The 12,429-nt window shown below is 38.6% G+C and overlaps 1 protein-coding gene across 2 annotated transcripts in view; it reads left to right on the forward strand.

The window, feature by feature from the left end:
• RIT2 (Ras like without CAAX 2) overlaps window positions 1-12,429 on the forward strand; it is a 476,255-nt gene that overhangs the window by 10,855 nt on the left and 452,971 nt on the right. Inside the window, exon 2 of one of the 2 annotated variants that reach the window (XM_032421247.1) lies at window positions 11,755-11,838. The exons of the other annotated variant lie outside the window; for it this stretch is intronic. The gene's annotated coding sequence lies outside the window, so the exon portion shown is untranslated. The remainder of the gene's footprint in view (window positions 1-11,754; window positions 11,839-12,429) is intronic. 2 annotated transcript variants of the gene reach the window in all.

A 12,429-nucleotide genomic window follows, 5' to 3' on the forward strand; every position in this document is an offset into this window, starting at 1 on the left:
TTGTCAGTGCTTTGAGTGAAATTACAACATAACTGCTGTTTTTGTTTGTGTTTAGATGGTACTGGTGAAGATATATAATTTGCCATATATTTTGGGCTCATCGGTTTACCTCTTTAGTGAGTCTCTTATTCACATCCTTTGCTTATCTTTCCCATTAAATTTTCCTTCAATAATTTATGTGATTTTTTTATTAATATAGATATTAAGAGTGTTTTCTGTTATATATGTCGCAGATAACTTTGACCAGTTTCTATCTTATTTGTATCATTTCACATTTAATCTTGCTGCTTACTTGGTAGCTGGAATGTTTTCCCCATTTTACAGGTGATGACACATACGTCCATGTGTATGAGAGTATGGTCACAGGGCGGGCGTAAGGGCAGGGTCCAAGCCGAGTCTTGTCTTTTCTACCTTCTTAGACTTCTACCATGCCTTTCTAGCATATTTATTCTGTTCATCCGAGATCCCAATTAGTACACCTGGATTCTTCTGAATGTTCTCGAGTATGTGTCCGCATTTTGGCATTTTCCTTTGGATAGTTTCTGTGAAGGGTATCAAAATGGTACAGTATCAAAATGGTACAGGCTCAGCATAAATAATAAAACTCATATGCATAAGCTAGAAATCTCAAGCCTGCATTACACCATAAAGTAGGCAGCAGCGACATTTAAATGGGCAAAATGTATAAATTGAAATGTATATAAGGTTTAATTGTTCTACATTATGTTTGCTTAGCAGAATGGTTTGTTAGACATCCCTTAATTAAATTAAGGGAATGCATTCTCCAATACAAAAGTAGTTTTAGGCAATTGTTCAGAGACAGGCTGCCTTAAAATTTCTTTTTTGACGATTTTAGTTAAGGTAAAGACTCACTCTATGCTAATTACCTAATTATTTCACTTAATCCTCTCAAAATAATCCTGTATTTCTCATTAAAGTGTTTCATTAAATAAGTAATATAAATGTGGCTCAAAAATGTTAAGCAACCTGACTAATGCACAGAGCTAATAAGAGTGTGAAGCTGGGATTAAATCTTGGTCTCTTCCATTTTTTTTTTTTTTAAGCCTGAATTCTAGTAATACCAAAACTGCTTCGGAGAAGAGAACACTATTTTAGTTTCCAAAGAGAGAACTAGACTCCTTGAATTGAGGACATGCAAGTTCCATTGTTCTTTTCCTTGGTTGAATCACATCCTGAGCAATGAATTAACTGGAGGAGACGAAGCCTGTTGAGGAAAGAACTCAGCTGGTGAAGTTATAAACAAACCATATCATGGAGGGAAGAAGGAACTAGAGGTGTTCAGCTACAAGAGGAATTTTGTCTTAAATTCATTCCAAATCTTTGGAAGGCTGCAGTCTTGAAGGGAGGTTCATTTTATCTTGTGAAGTAATTAAACAAAGAAAAAGTTACAGAAATTATTTCAATATATGAAAGGATTTTTCTCTTCTAGAAAAGCTCTAGACACATATTCTATCCGTGGCTTTATTGCTTTGTTCCAGACAAGTATGGTAGGATGGGGTATTATACCAACTTCTCACAAGATCAAATGTAAACCATCAGAGAAGTTTTCTCTCTGACCAAAGGTTATTTAAAAACTTATTTTCAGCAAGAGATGGCTTTCGTCAAGGAAGTTACCACCAAAACACATGCAAAGAATATTGATGTAGACTATCTACATTTCCATTTTTTCTAGGTACACAGTCAAAATGGACCCAGGGATGATTACATTCTTACATGACTTGCTTTAATGCTTATTTCTATATTATCAGATTCTTAAAGAAGTCTATGCCAGTCCAAACTTCAGTGAAGTTTCATCACTTAGATCCCCTTTAAGAGCAAAATTCTTAACATGGAAATAAAACAAGGTAATAATCTCAAATACAGATTAGTGTGAATGACTTAAATAAGCAAAATATTAACTCTGGAGTGATAAACTGTCAATCTCAGATCTGCTCAGCTAAATTTGGATTCTGCCTTTGACTTTCTAATTTCCTTTTTAAAAAAAAATTAAGTATGATTAACATACAGTGTTAGTTTCGGGTGTACAATAAAATGATTCAACAATTATATACATTTCTCAGTGTTCATCAGGATAAGTGTACTCTTTTTTTTTTTTAAGATTTTATTTTATTTATTTGACAGAGAGATAGAGAGCACAAATAGGCAGAGCGGCAGGTGGAGGGAGAGGGAGAAGCAGACTCCCCTCTGAGCAGGGAGCCTGATGCAGGGCTCCATCCCAGGACCTTCTGGGATCACAACCTAAGCTGAAGGCAGATGCTTAACCGACTGAGCCACCCAGGCACCCCATGATAAGTGTACTCTTAATCCCCCTTATCTATTTCACCATCCCCTCACCCATCTCCCCTCTGGCAGCCATGAATTTGTTTTCTGTATTTAAGAGTCTGCTTTTTTGTCTCTTTTTTTTTTCTTTGTTTTGTGTCTTAAATTCTACATGAGTGAAATCATATGGTATTTGTCTTTTCTCTGACTGACTTACTTCACTTAGCATTATACCCTCTAGGTCCGTCCACATTGTTGTAGATGACAAGGCTTCATTCATTTTTTTATTTATTGTATATATATACCAATGCTCATTGATTTCTTGACCACCACCTATTCTTATCCTCCATGTTCTCTACCTATACTTAATCTCTGATTCCCCTGGCCAACCTCTCAACCCCTTCTATTTTTCAGTCTATTTCTGTCAACTGTAAGATTTATAAGTGGGGAGACTTCAGACATGTGCATGAAATCTGATTAATCTAATGAACCAAAGTATCCTCTTCTAATAGTTCTCAAATGTTAGCATACATAAAAATCAGGTGGATGGAGAGAGAATGTACAAATGCAGATTCTGTGGGCCCAGCCATCTAAAATTGACTTAGTAGATCCAGGATGGGGAACAGAAATTTGCATTTTATCACGTATTCCAGGTGAACCCGATGCAGGTGCCCCATACCAGTTGCCTTATCACTGAATTTGGTAATATAGTAATAACATCACTTTTGCTTATCTCAAGGGCTTTTGTGAGGCTTTAAATGAGATAGTATTTGGGCTGATGACTATGATGTTTATTATGATTATAATTATTAGAAATGCTACTCACATGCTTTGTCCCATGCACATTGCTTATTCCCTTTTAATTAGTCCAGCTTTCCTACCAGTAGCTGGATAATGTCAAGAAGTAGAACTTTAGAGATGCAAGTGATTGTGCAGATTCTGTACACCAAACCTTTCCATTCATTAATTCATCCATCTGCTCATTTGTTTACTCAGTTACTGTTCTGGAGGCAGGTGCAGCATTTACAGAAAAAAAACATGGAAAAGAGTTACCAACTTCTAGGTGAAGCCAAGAGAGGATTTTCTAAAGCAAACCTTTGATCTGGGTCTTGAATGAAAAGTGAAATCTTGGCAAACAATTAAATGTGGTATAAGCATAAGGAATGACTTGAACAAAAGGCATCTTAATAGAGAAATATTATCCTGTCATGCTGTTGGGTGGGTTTGAAATTTGTCCAGGAGGCAACAGAGAATCATTGGAAGCTTCTTCTATTCTTTTATTATTCACACACACACACACACACACACACACACACACACACACACTGTGTGATAATTATGCTCATGTGAAGAACTGAGTGGAATGTGGAGGTGAGGAGATGAGTTAGGAGTTTATTATAGTAGTCTAGGTAAAGAGTACAGGAACCTAAATTAGATCTGTAAGAGTAAAATAGAAGGAATGTGACTCAGGAAACACTAAATTAAAGTGAACATATTTGTGAATGATAGTCCCTAACAGGGGATAGAATCCAGAGCTTCCTCGTATCTGCTATACTTCATGGTGAGAACTGAGCCAAAGTCTGAGAAGATAGAGTAAGTTGGGGAAACTAGGGAAAGCCAAGAAAAATAGGTGGCAGTTAAGCTCTTGAGAGAAGGTACCATTTATCTAATGAGGGTAGTGCTGGGTCTGTGGCTAAGCTGGATTAGATTCTGAGGTACAAACCCAGGAAAATCAATTTACCAAAGCAAAACTAGAAAACAAAGAAGCATGGCCATAATGTGGATCTTTTGTCCCTAAATTATATACAATATTGTTTTCTTTCTTGTGCCTACTTTTTTAAAATGCAAATTGGTCATAGATCAGTAGATTTAAAATGGTACTCTTTCACATCTCCCTGTAGCAGGGGTTTTAAAAATAGTTGTTAAGGTGAAAAGAAATTGAAACAAAACAAAATGAAAAGGAACTCTTAGTTGATAAGGACACCAGATTATTCTTTAATTCTTTCCCTGTTATTCCACTTGTTTTTATATATTTTTAAAAATTTTATTTTATTTTATGTTAATCACCATACATTACATCATTAGTTTTTGATGTAGTGTTCTATGATTCATAGTTTGCATATAACACCCAGTGCTCCATTCAATACCTGCCCTTTTAAGTGTCAACCTGACTTGAATTATTTACATTCTGGGCTGGACCTGATGATGAATATGTTCTTGTTTGTCCAGGGAAGAAAGACCAATGGTCTTAGAGATAAGATAACCATCTACAGGTCCATAAAGATGTAAATACCAGGGGAAAATGCTGAATTACTTGTGATATAAAAGGGTTTAATTAACTCTCTGGGTAATGTGAGGAAACTGCAAAAAGGTAAATTGAAGGAACGGACAGGGAACTAATCCCTAAGGGTGAAACACTGTAGAGTCTGATGCAGAAACTTCCAGTGTATCATGGGAGCTCTGGCATTTTAACTACTTCATCCATTCCAGGTAGAGGCTGACAATATTTGTCAGAGAAAAATGGTGCCCTAAAAAAGGAAGGGACCAAGAAAAAGTTAAAATCCAATCATGTTGTGATCCTTGGAATCATCACATTCTTTTTCCATTACTTTTGGAAAAGGGAGACAAGATTGAGGTGATTAGGGCTACACATATCATTAGAGTAGAGGGTCCAACAAATGTCTAGAAAATTGAACTGAATAAAGCAGTGGGTATATTGTCAAAGCCATTGAAGGAACTTGGCCATTTGTGACTCTTCTCTATATCTCTGTATCTCTTTTTTTTTTTTTTTTTTTTTGGCAGTTTTTACCTTGAACTGTGCCTCCATCATTTCTACACACACACACACACACACACCCTACACATTTCTTTCTCTGGGATAGCACTGAGAGTTATTGTAAGCATAATGAGGAAAAATAAATGGGAAAGCTGTTTGCAAACAATACTTGGCACTATAGAGAAGCTTGCTAATAATTGAGGGTAATTAACTATTTCACAATAAAACCACATGCCTATAAGTTAGTAATTGCACTTTTTTTTTTTTTTACCCTCACCTAAATCCAATTAGGTGAATTTGCTAGCAGTTGCCATTGCAATCTTGGTATCTATGGTAACCCTTGAGAAGGGAAAAAAAGGGGGGGTAGGCGTTGTGTTGTTCTGTCTTCATATTTAAGTAGTTCTTGGAATGTGTATGTTTTAAGCTATAAGAACTACGATAAGTCACAGAGTGTTTTTGTTTAGCAGAGAACCATGTCTCTTAGGGATAAAGTATCATGTTGAAAGCAAGCGCTACTGGAATTAGTGGTACCAAAGGGAGAGGTGATACGATGCGCTGCAGATGCCATGATGCCCTGCTTTCTGATATATGGGGTGAATGAGACAGAAGGAAGGTGGGCTCAGACATCTCTCCAAACATTCAATGAACTCTGCCCCATGGAGTTTGAATAGCCTTCATTTCTTCAGTGCTCAGTTGGATGTTTTCCCTGTCTCATAAAGGGTGGTAGAGAGGGCTTCCATGTATTCAGCCATTTCTTTCCATTGTTTAGAATAAAGGAGAACATGTTTCTGATGTCCCTATCTGTTCACTCTGATCACAGTTTCCATTCACACCAGAGTAGCTGAGTCTGTTACAAGGTGACAGCAAGAAGAAACTTTGGAGATCTGATTTGGATTTTAATGTGGCTACTGAGTAAAGTGTGAATGGTAGTGTGTAAGATGTGAGCCCCAGAGAGGGAAAACAGCTATCCCACGATTTATGGAACTAGCCCATGGGAAAGCTCTTTCGGGTGGTCCTCATATTGCCCCACTCCAACAACCTTATAATGAGAGAGGATATAAATATATGTCATGGAAGCCCTTGCAGGAGCAAAATAACATCCTCTTGAATAAATTGTTTTCCTCACAGTTCAGCAGGAACATGCTTGGATTCATATCTGATTAAAATTTCTGGTTCAATTGCATTTTAATTCTCTAACAATTATTTGGAATTCAATTTTATCCTGAACTGCATCATTTAATTTTCCACCTGCAAATTACTTTGTAGTCCCCAGAGATAATGCTAACTAAGCAGAGGACATCATTACAGTGTTCTTATTACTTGATAGCTACAGGTACTAATGAATAACCTCAAGCATGGCGGTATTTATTTTTCCGTGAGGCCAGATGTCAGTAGTTCTCCAATGGTCTGACTAATGTCAGAAGTTCCCCCTCAATGATGTAGGAGAGAGGGGAGCATATGTTCTGGTTTTCTGTCTAGATTGAAATATTCTTGGAAGGATCATCTCTTATGTACTTATAATTCTTCAATGCCTAGTATTAATAACTCATTTATTGAATCATAACTCTGTGTTAGGGACTTTGCAAACATTGCTAATCCCCATACCAATGCTACAGAGAGGATATTAGCCATCTATCTTCCCCCTTTTTTATTACAGATAAAGTTACTAATGAACATAACAGTTAAATAATTTATTCAAAATCTCACAGCTAAGGTGGGGCAGAGGAGAATAAAAACTACTGGAGTCAATGAGTCCAGGTCTTCCAATGTTTTCCCATTATATCACACACAGAGTATCTCATTCCACATAGTACGATTTCAACATTTGTGCAATGTGTAGTGTACTATATGAGAGCTAGGGCTTAGGGGCATGGAGGGGCTCTATAAGGAAACAGATGTCATGATCAATTCCAGAAAGAATTTTGCAATAGTAATACCACATTGCATTCTTCAACATTTCCAATGCATTCTTTGAATTCACAGTAATTTCTTTTTTTACTTTATGTTAATAAATGTTGTTATCTGTGTTTTTACATAAAATGGTGCTGAGGCACAGAAAAAAAAAATAATAATAACATGGGATCCATGACTGCCAGCCCTGAAAAGGAGACTTCAGGGATTATTAGGTACAGGTATATCATTTCACAGGTAATAAAAATGGAGAACATTTGCTAATTGTCTCCACTGTGCCCACTACTGTGTTAAGCATGATAAAAGTTTTATTACATCTAATCCTTACCTGACCCCTGTGAGGTTAAGGATCCAGGAGGTTACAGAGGTTAAGCATCTTACCCAAGATTCCTAACTAGTTAGAGGCAGAGTAAGTATGAGGATTTCTCATGAGGCTTGGATTCAAACCTCCCAAAATTTGAGTTTTTCCCTGGATACATAGTTACCACACAAGATACGGCCACTTCACTCATTCTTGTGGCCCCATGGTTGAGAATGATAAAGATAAAAACCAAAAAGCTCTCCTATAACCTCAGCTACATTCTCACAGCCTTTAGGTCACATGGAAAGCTTTCTCCTACAGACTAAGTAGCCAAAGAATAATCTCAAGTCACATGTCCAAATATTTTGGGTATCAAGGATGATTTGCTTGTGAAAGTAGGGGGCTTCACTGCCTTCTACATGGTTGCAGTGATGGAAATATACCTTACGGCAATCCGCAGCACAGAAGTCACCCTCCTCTGAAATCTTTTTCCCAGAACCAGTGAACCAAATTTGAAAACATGATTTTCAAAATGACATTTCCCTGCTTAAAGCCATTCTATGTCTCTCCATCTCATTACAATGCAATCCAATCTCCTTCCTGTAATGTGAACATCTGCTACGGTTTCAGTGATTTTTTTTTTTTTTTTTGTCTCTTGCTGGAATTTACCTCAGCCCACATGATTGGAGCAGGGCGGACTTTATGCCCGGTACTGTTTGAATCATGTGAGCTCCATCAGCACACACCAGCTTCATAGCCTCAATACATGTTTATGGACATGCATGTGACCAAAGCTTGACCAATGAGAATCTTCACAGGGGAGAATGGAAAGAGGATCAATTTCTCTTCTGAGGATGCGCAGGAGAAGAAAGAGGAGAATAGCTGATGGCTATCTTTCCCAGGACATATGAATGGAGAATGTGGTTGAGAAGAAAGGAAACAGTAAAGTTCACCTGAGAGAGAGACACAGAGAGAGAGAGAAAGAGAGAGACAGAGAGAGACAGAGAGAGAGTGTCTCCTGACCGCTTGCTTTCATTCCTACCTCATGCTATACTTTTAAGCCAGTCCCACATTGGAATTTGCAGCGATTTAAGTTAATACATTCCCTTTTATCACTTTGCTTAGTTTAAGTTGGACTTCTAACACTTGAATCTACAAGAGTTCCATCTCGCCCGCATGGACTGTACGTTCCTCCTTGATCTTGATGCTGCCTACTTGTCAGTCTTCCTCGACGTCACTCTCCTATTTGCTTACTGCACTTGAACCATACTGACCTTTCATTTCCTATGTGTCAGCGGCTTTCCCAACTTTACATATGCAGTCCCTCTGCCTGGAACTCCCTCTCCCTGATGCTTTACATGGTCGGCCCCTTTCAATATTTAGGTCTCCGATCAAATTTTACCTACTCACATGTTCCCTGACCTCTCTCTAAATAGACCCATCCCACATATTGTCAACTATAGGTTTTCTGTCTGTTACTTTGGTACACATTCCTAATTTTAGTTTCATATACATTATTTGTGCATCTGAGTTTGCCTTGCTTCCTCATCCCTAAAAGCCTGTGTACTCTATGATACTTAGAACCACACGTGATTTATTCACTACTTTGTCAGAACATAACACAGTCTCTGGTGCATGGTAGTCGTTCAATTTTGAATGGATGAATAAAAAAAATTATCCTCCTAAACATAGGCTGAAACTATCTGAAGGAAATTAAAGATAGAGATGGAGATAGAGACAGAAAATGTCGAAGTTTTCCTATAAGCAAATCAGATAGCAATCATAAGACTTCAAGAAAAATTAAAAAAATAAAACTTCACACATGATTATTTAATTTTAAGATGTATTTATTTATTTGAGAGAGAGAGAGAGCAAGAGCAGGGGGGAGAGGCAGAGGAAGAGCCTACAGCGCTTTTTCCTCAGAACTATTGCACGTGAGCATCTTTTCCAATCATTTTAGCAACGACGTAGGCCTTGCCCTTAAGTAGCACCCTATTCTTACAGACCTCCTCAAAGTAGGTGAATGATTTTTCCTTCTGTGGAAGTTTCCACAATGCTGAGCATATCCACCTTTAACTATTTGGGGGGACCATTAACTGATTTATTGGCCTTGCAATAAACCTAGTCATGCCAACTAAGTTTAAGCAGTTTATAATAAAATCCAGGAAAAATCTCTAAGCCCGTATTAGAATGTTTAGTCTTATCCATAAAAAGAAATATTGGTAAAATCATCATATCAAATAAATTTCAAATCAATTAAATTTCTTTCTTGTAAGGACCTGATCAGAGACCGTAAAAGGAGACAAAAACAATTCTCCACAGAGTTCAGATGCATTACAATGCCAGTGTTGGGGGGGCGTGATTGAAAAGACGTGACCTGCAATTGGCCCCTGAGCTGAACCCAGGCACTCAGAGGCTCCTCACCCCTCCCTGTGGAAACACCTCCCCACCCTTCCCCTGTGAGAACCCTCAGACTATGGGTTTTGCTTGCCTTTCCTGCTCCCAGAGCCTGCTGCAAGGACACATCTGTGAGATGGTGATGTGATATTGAAAACGCCTGCATGGTATACACACCTGAACCCACTTAGGGCCTCTTGAAACGCTTTTAAGTTTTAGAGGATGGGTCCGTGGGTCCATTTGTCTTGCTGCCACAGAAGACGAGCTTTGTAAGTAAGTTCCCTCTTCTGTCATTAGAATTGCCATCTGCCAACCTGGAGTGCCTGCCTCTTTGGTCTCTCCCTGCCCTCTACATTGGGAGCCGGTTTCAGATGACACCAGGAAAGCTCCCAGAGGGTTGTGAACCTACAGCCAGGAGAGGAGTTTATAGATCAAGGTCTAGTCAACTGTGATTATTTATGGTGCTAGAGTTTTATGTTATACACCCCTATCACGTCTCAAATCCAGTGACTTCTCTTCTGGTATGAGACATAATTGACAATGCTCAATTTTGAGAGAGACAGACTAAAAAAAATTGCAAAAAACAAAACCCACCATGGTTGGAGATTAAGGAGGACCTGCCAACAACCACAATACTAAAATAATCATCCTTTAATCAGTAAGAATGATTTTACTTGGGGATCTATTATTCAATAGTCACTGTTCAGAATAAGAGTTTTATTGGGGCAGAAGGAAAAAAAACTAAGCAATAAACAGACTGTAAGAAACACTGTGGTCTGATTAGTGCCGTTTTGTGAGAAAATCATGACAAAGAGCAATCTTTGAGAAATTTCCTCCCATGGCTTATAAAAGCATTTGCTTCTGATTGACTTATTTTTATATACACAATATTGAAGGATGAATTATTTATTGAATATAAGAGGCAAAAAGACTAATGAGCAGTTTCTGGGTACCTTATTAAAAAGACAACTCCATAAACTATTCCTGCTGCAACAGGGAACGTGGGCCTTCCTGGGAAAGAAATGCCCACTAACTTCTGTGTGAACTTGGAATTCCACTCATTTCTGGAGTTTTACATCAGAAAAGAAAGGGAGTTCATCCTTGCCAAGTGTCTATATGACCTTTTTTGACCTATGTCTTCCATAGTCAGAGTGGGTGACTTAGCTGAATAAAGATCTTATGTCCCAAAAATGGTCTAATTGCATTGAACAAGAGATGACCATTTAAACCACATTTGGTGACCAGCTTCTTCTGCTCAGGGCTCACCAGAAGAAACGTAATATACACTGCCCCCACCACTCTGTGTGTCAGTGGATTCCTGATCCTTCCTGCTATCATCCGTCACCTGATACCCTCTTCTGATGCTGCTTTCATTCTCTTCAATTATTATAGAAATAGAATTCTAGAACTTAAAATAAAATCTCACTACCATTGCTACTGTTTCCCCCTCCTTCTCATAAATCATAGAATAACAACTGTATATTTGGAAGAAAAATTTTAGGTATGCAGTCAACTGATAATGTCTTCATTACTTCTCCTTGGAAAGAAAATAAAGAGAGAATATTTTTACAGGAAACCAGAGAATCCAAAACAGACTTTTAGGATTGATGGAAGAGTCATTGTGCACATCCAAGAGAGATTTTAATAAAGGGGAAAGAAGGAAAGATGTCTGAAAGTCCCAAGGAGAGTTTAGGGAATGAACACTACCTTTGGAGGAATTAGGCATTTTATTATAAAAGAGGCACAGATGAGCAGAGATATTAAATCTCCTTGATTTTGATTGGATGCGTGCATATTTAGAATATTAAGCTTCTGTGAGATGGTGAAAAAGGCTAACCGTTGTGTAATTGTTAGAGTGAAGTGATCAGAACATGTTTGTTACCGCCTGCCCTCGCTGAGTGGGACGGCCCCGGACGCGGAAACCATTCTCTGCACGTGTCCCACTCGGCTACAGAGCTGGAGATCAGGGAGTAAAGGAATAGGGTAAGGGACCGAGCCCGAGCTTTTGTGCGAGTTTTAGTACAGCTGCAGGTCTGGGCAATTCTAAACCGGTCCTCAAAAATGAAAGCCTTCTCTTTTGTGTCTGCAGTCTGCTGGGGGAAGCTGTGCGGGGAGAGAGGGTTCAGAGGTGGGGCAGCAGCGTGTCCTCAAGTGAAGAGCTACTGCAACGAAGGTAAGAAAACAAGATTCACTCCATAGCTGCATGATCTCGCAAACGATTTAAACTTGCCTAGCCCTGGGATCACATCTGTAGGTAATGATAACTGCGTTTTATTCACACCAGACTTAATTAACTTGAAGTCAGGTGGGTAGCAATAACTAGCACTTCTCTGGTTTGTGCCTGTTGTCTACTGAGGGAATTCCTGCTTGCCGCCTGTCCACCAGTCTTTTCATCATTTGAGAGGGGCTTTTTTGTAGAAGCCGCACATGTGTATCCATTCTCTCTCTCTCTCTCTCTTTTTTTTTTTTTTTTTTTTTGCCTCTCCCTATTCCGCATCTATCATGCTTCCCATGAAGCCATGAAAAATGGGAGCTACTGGTTTCTCCTCTTACAGATGTCCACATACATGAAAAGGATGCTTACCCACTTGTACCTCTGAAGCCGTTACAAATCTTTTCTCACAGACTGAACAGCTGTATTGCTGGATTTTACTAAATTCCCTGAGGGTGTGTGTGTGTGTGTGTGTGTGTGTGAGAGAGAGAGAGAGAGAGAGAGAGAGAGAGAGAGAGAGCATCTGTGGAAGCATGGTAGGATGAGGTGGTC

The sequence above is a fragment of the Phoca vitulina genome, unplaced genomic scaffold (genome assembly GCF_004348235.1).
Source record: "Phoca vitulina isolate PV1807 unplaced genomic scaffold, GSC_HSeal_1.0 scaffold24, whole genome shotgun sequence".
NCBI classification, from domain to species: domain Eukaryota; kingdom Metazoa; phylum Chordata; class Mammalia; order Carnivora; family Phocidae; genus Phoca; species Phoca vitulina.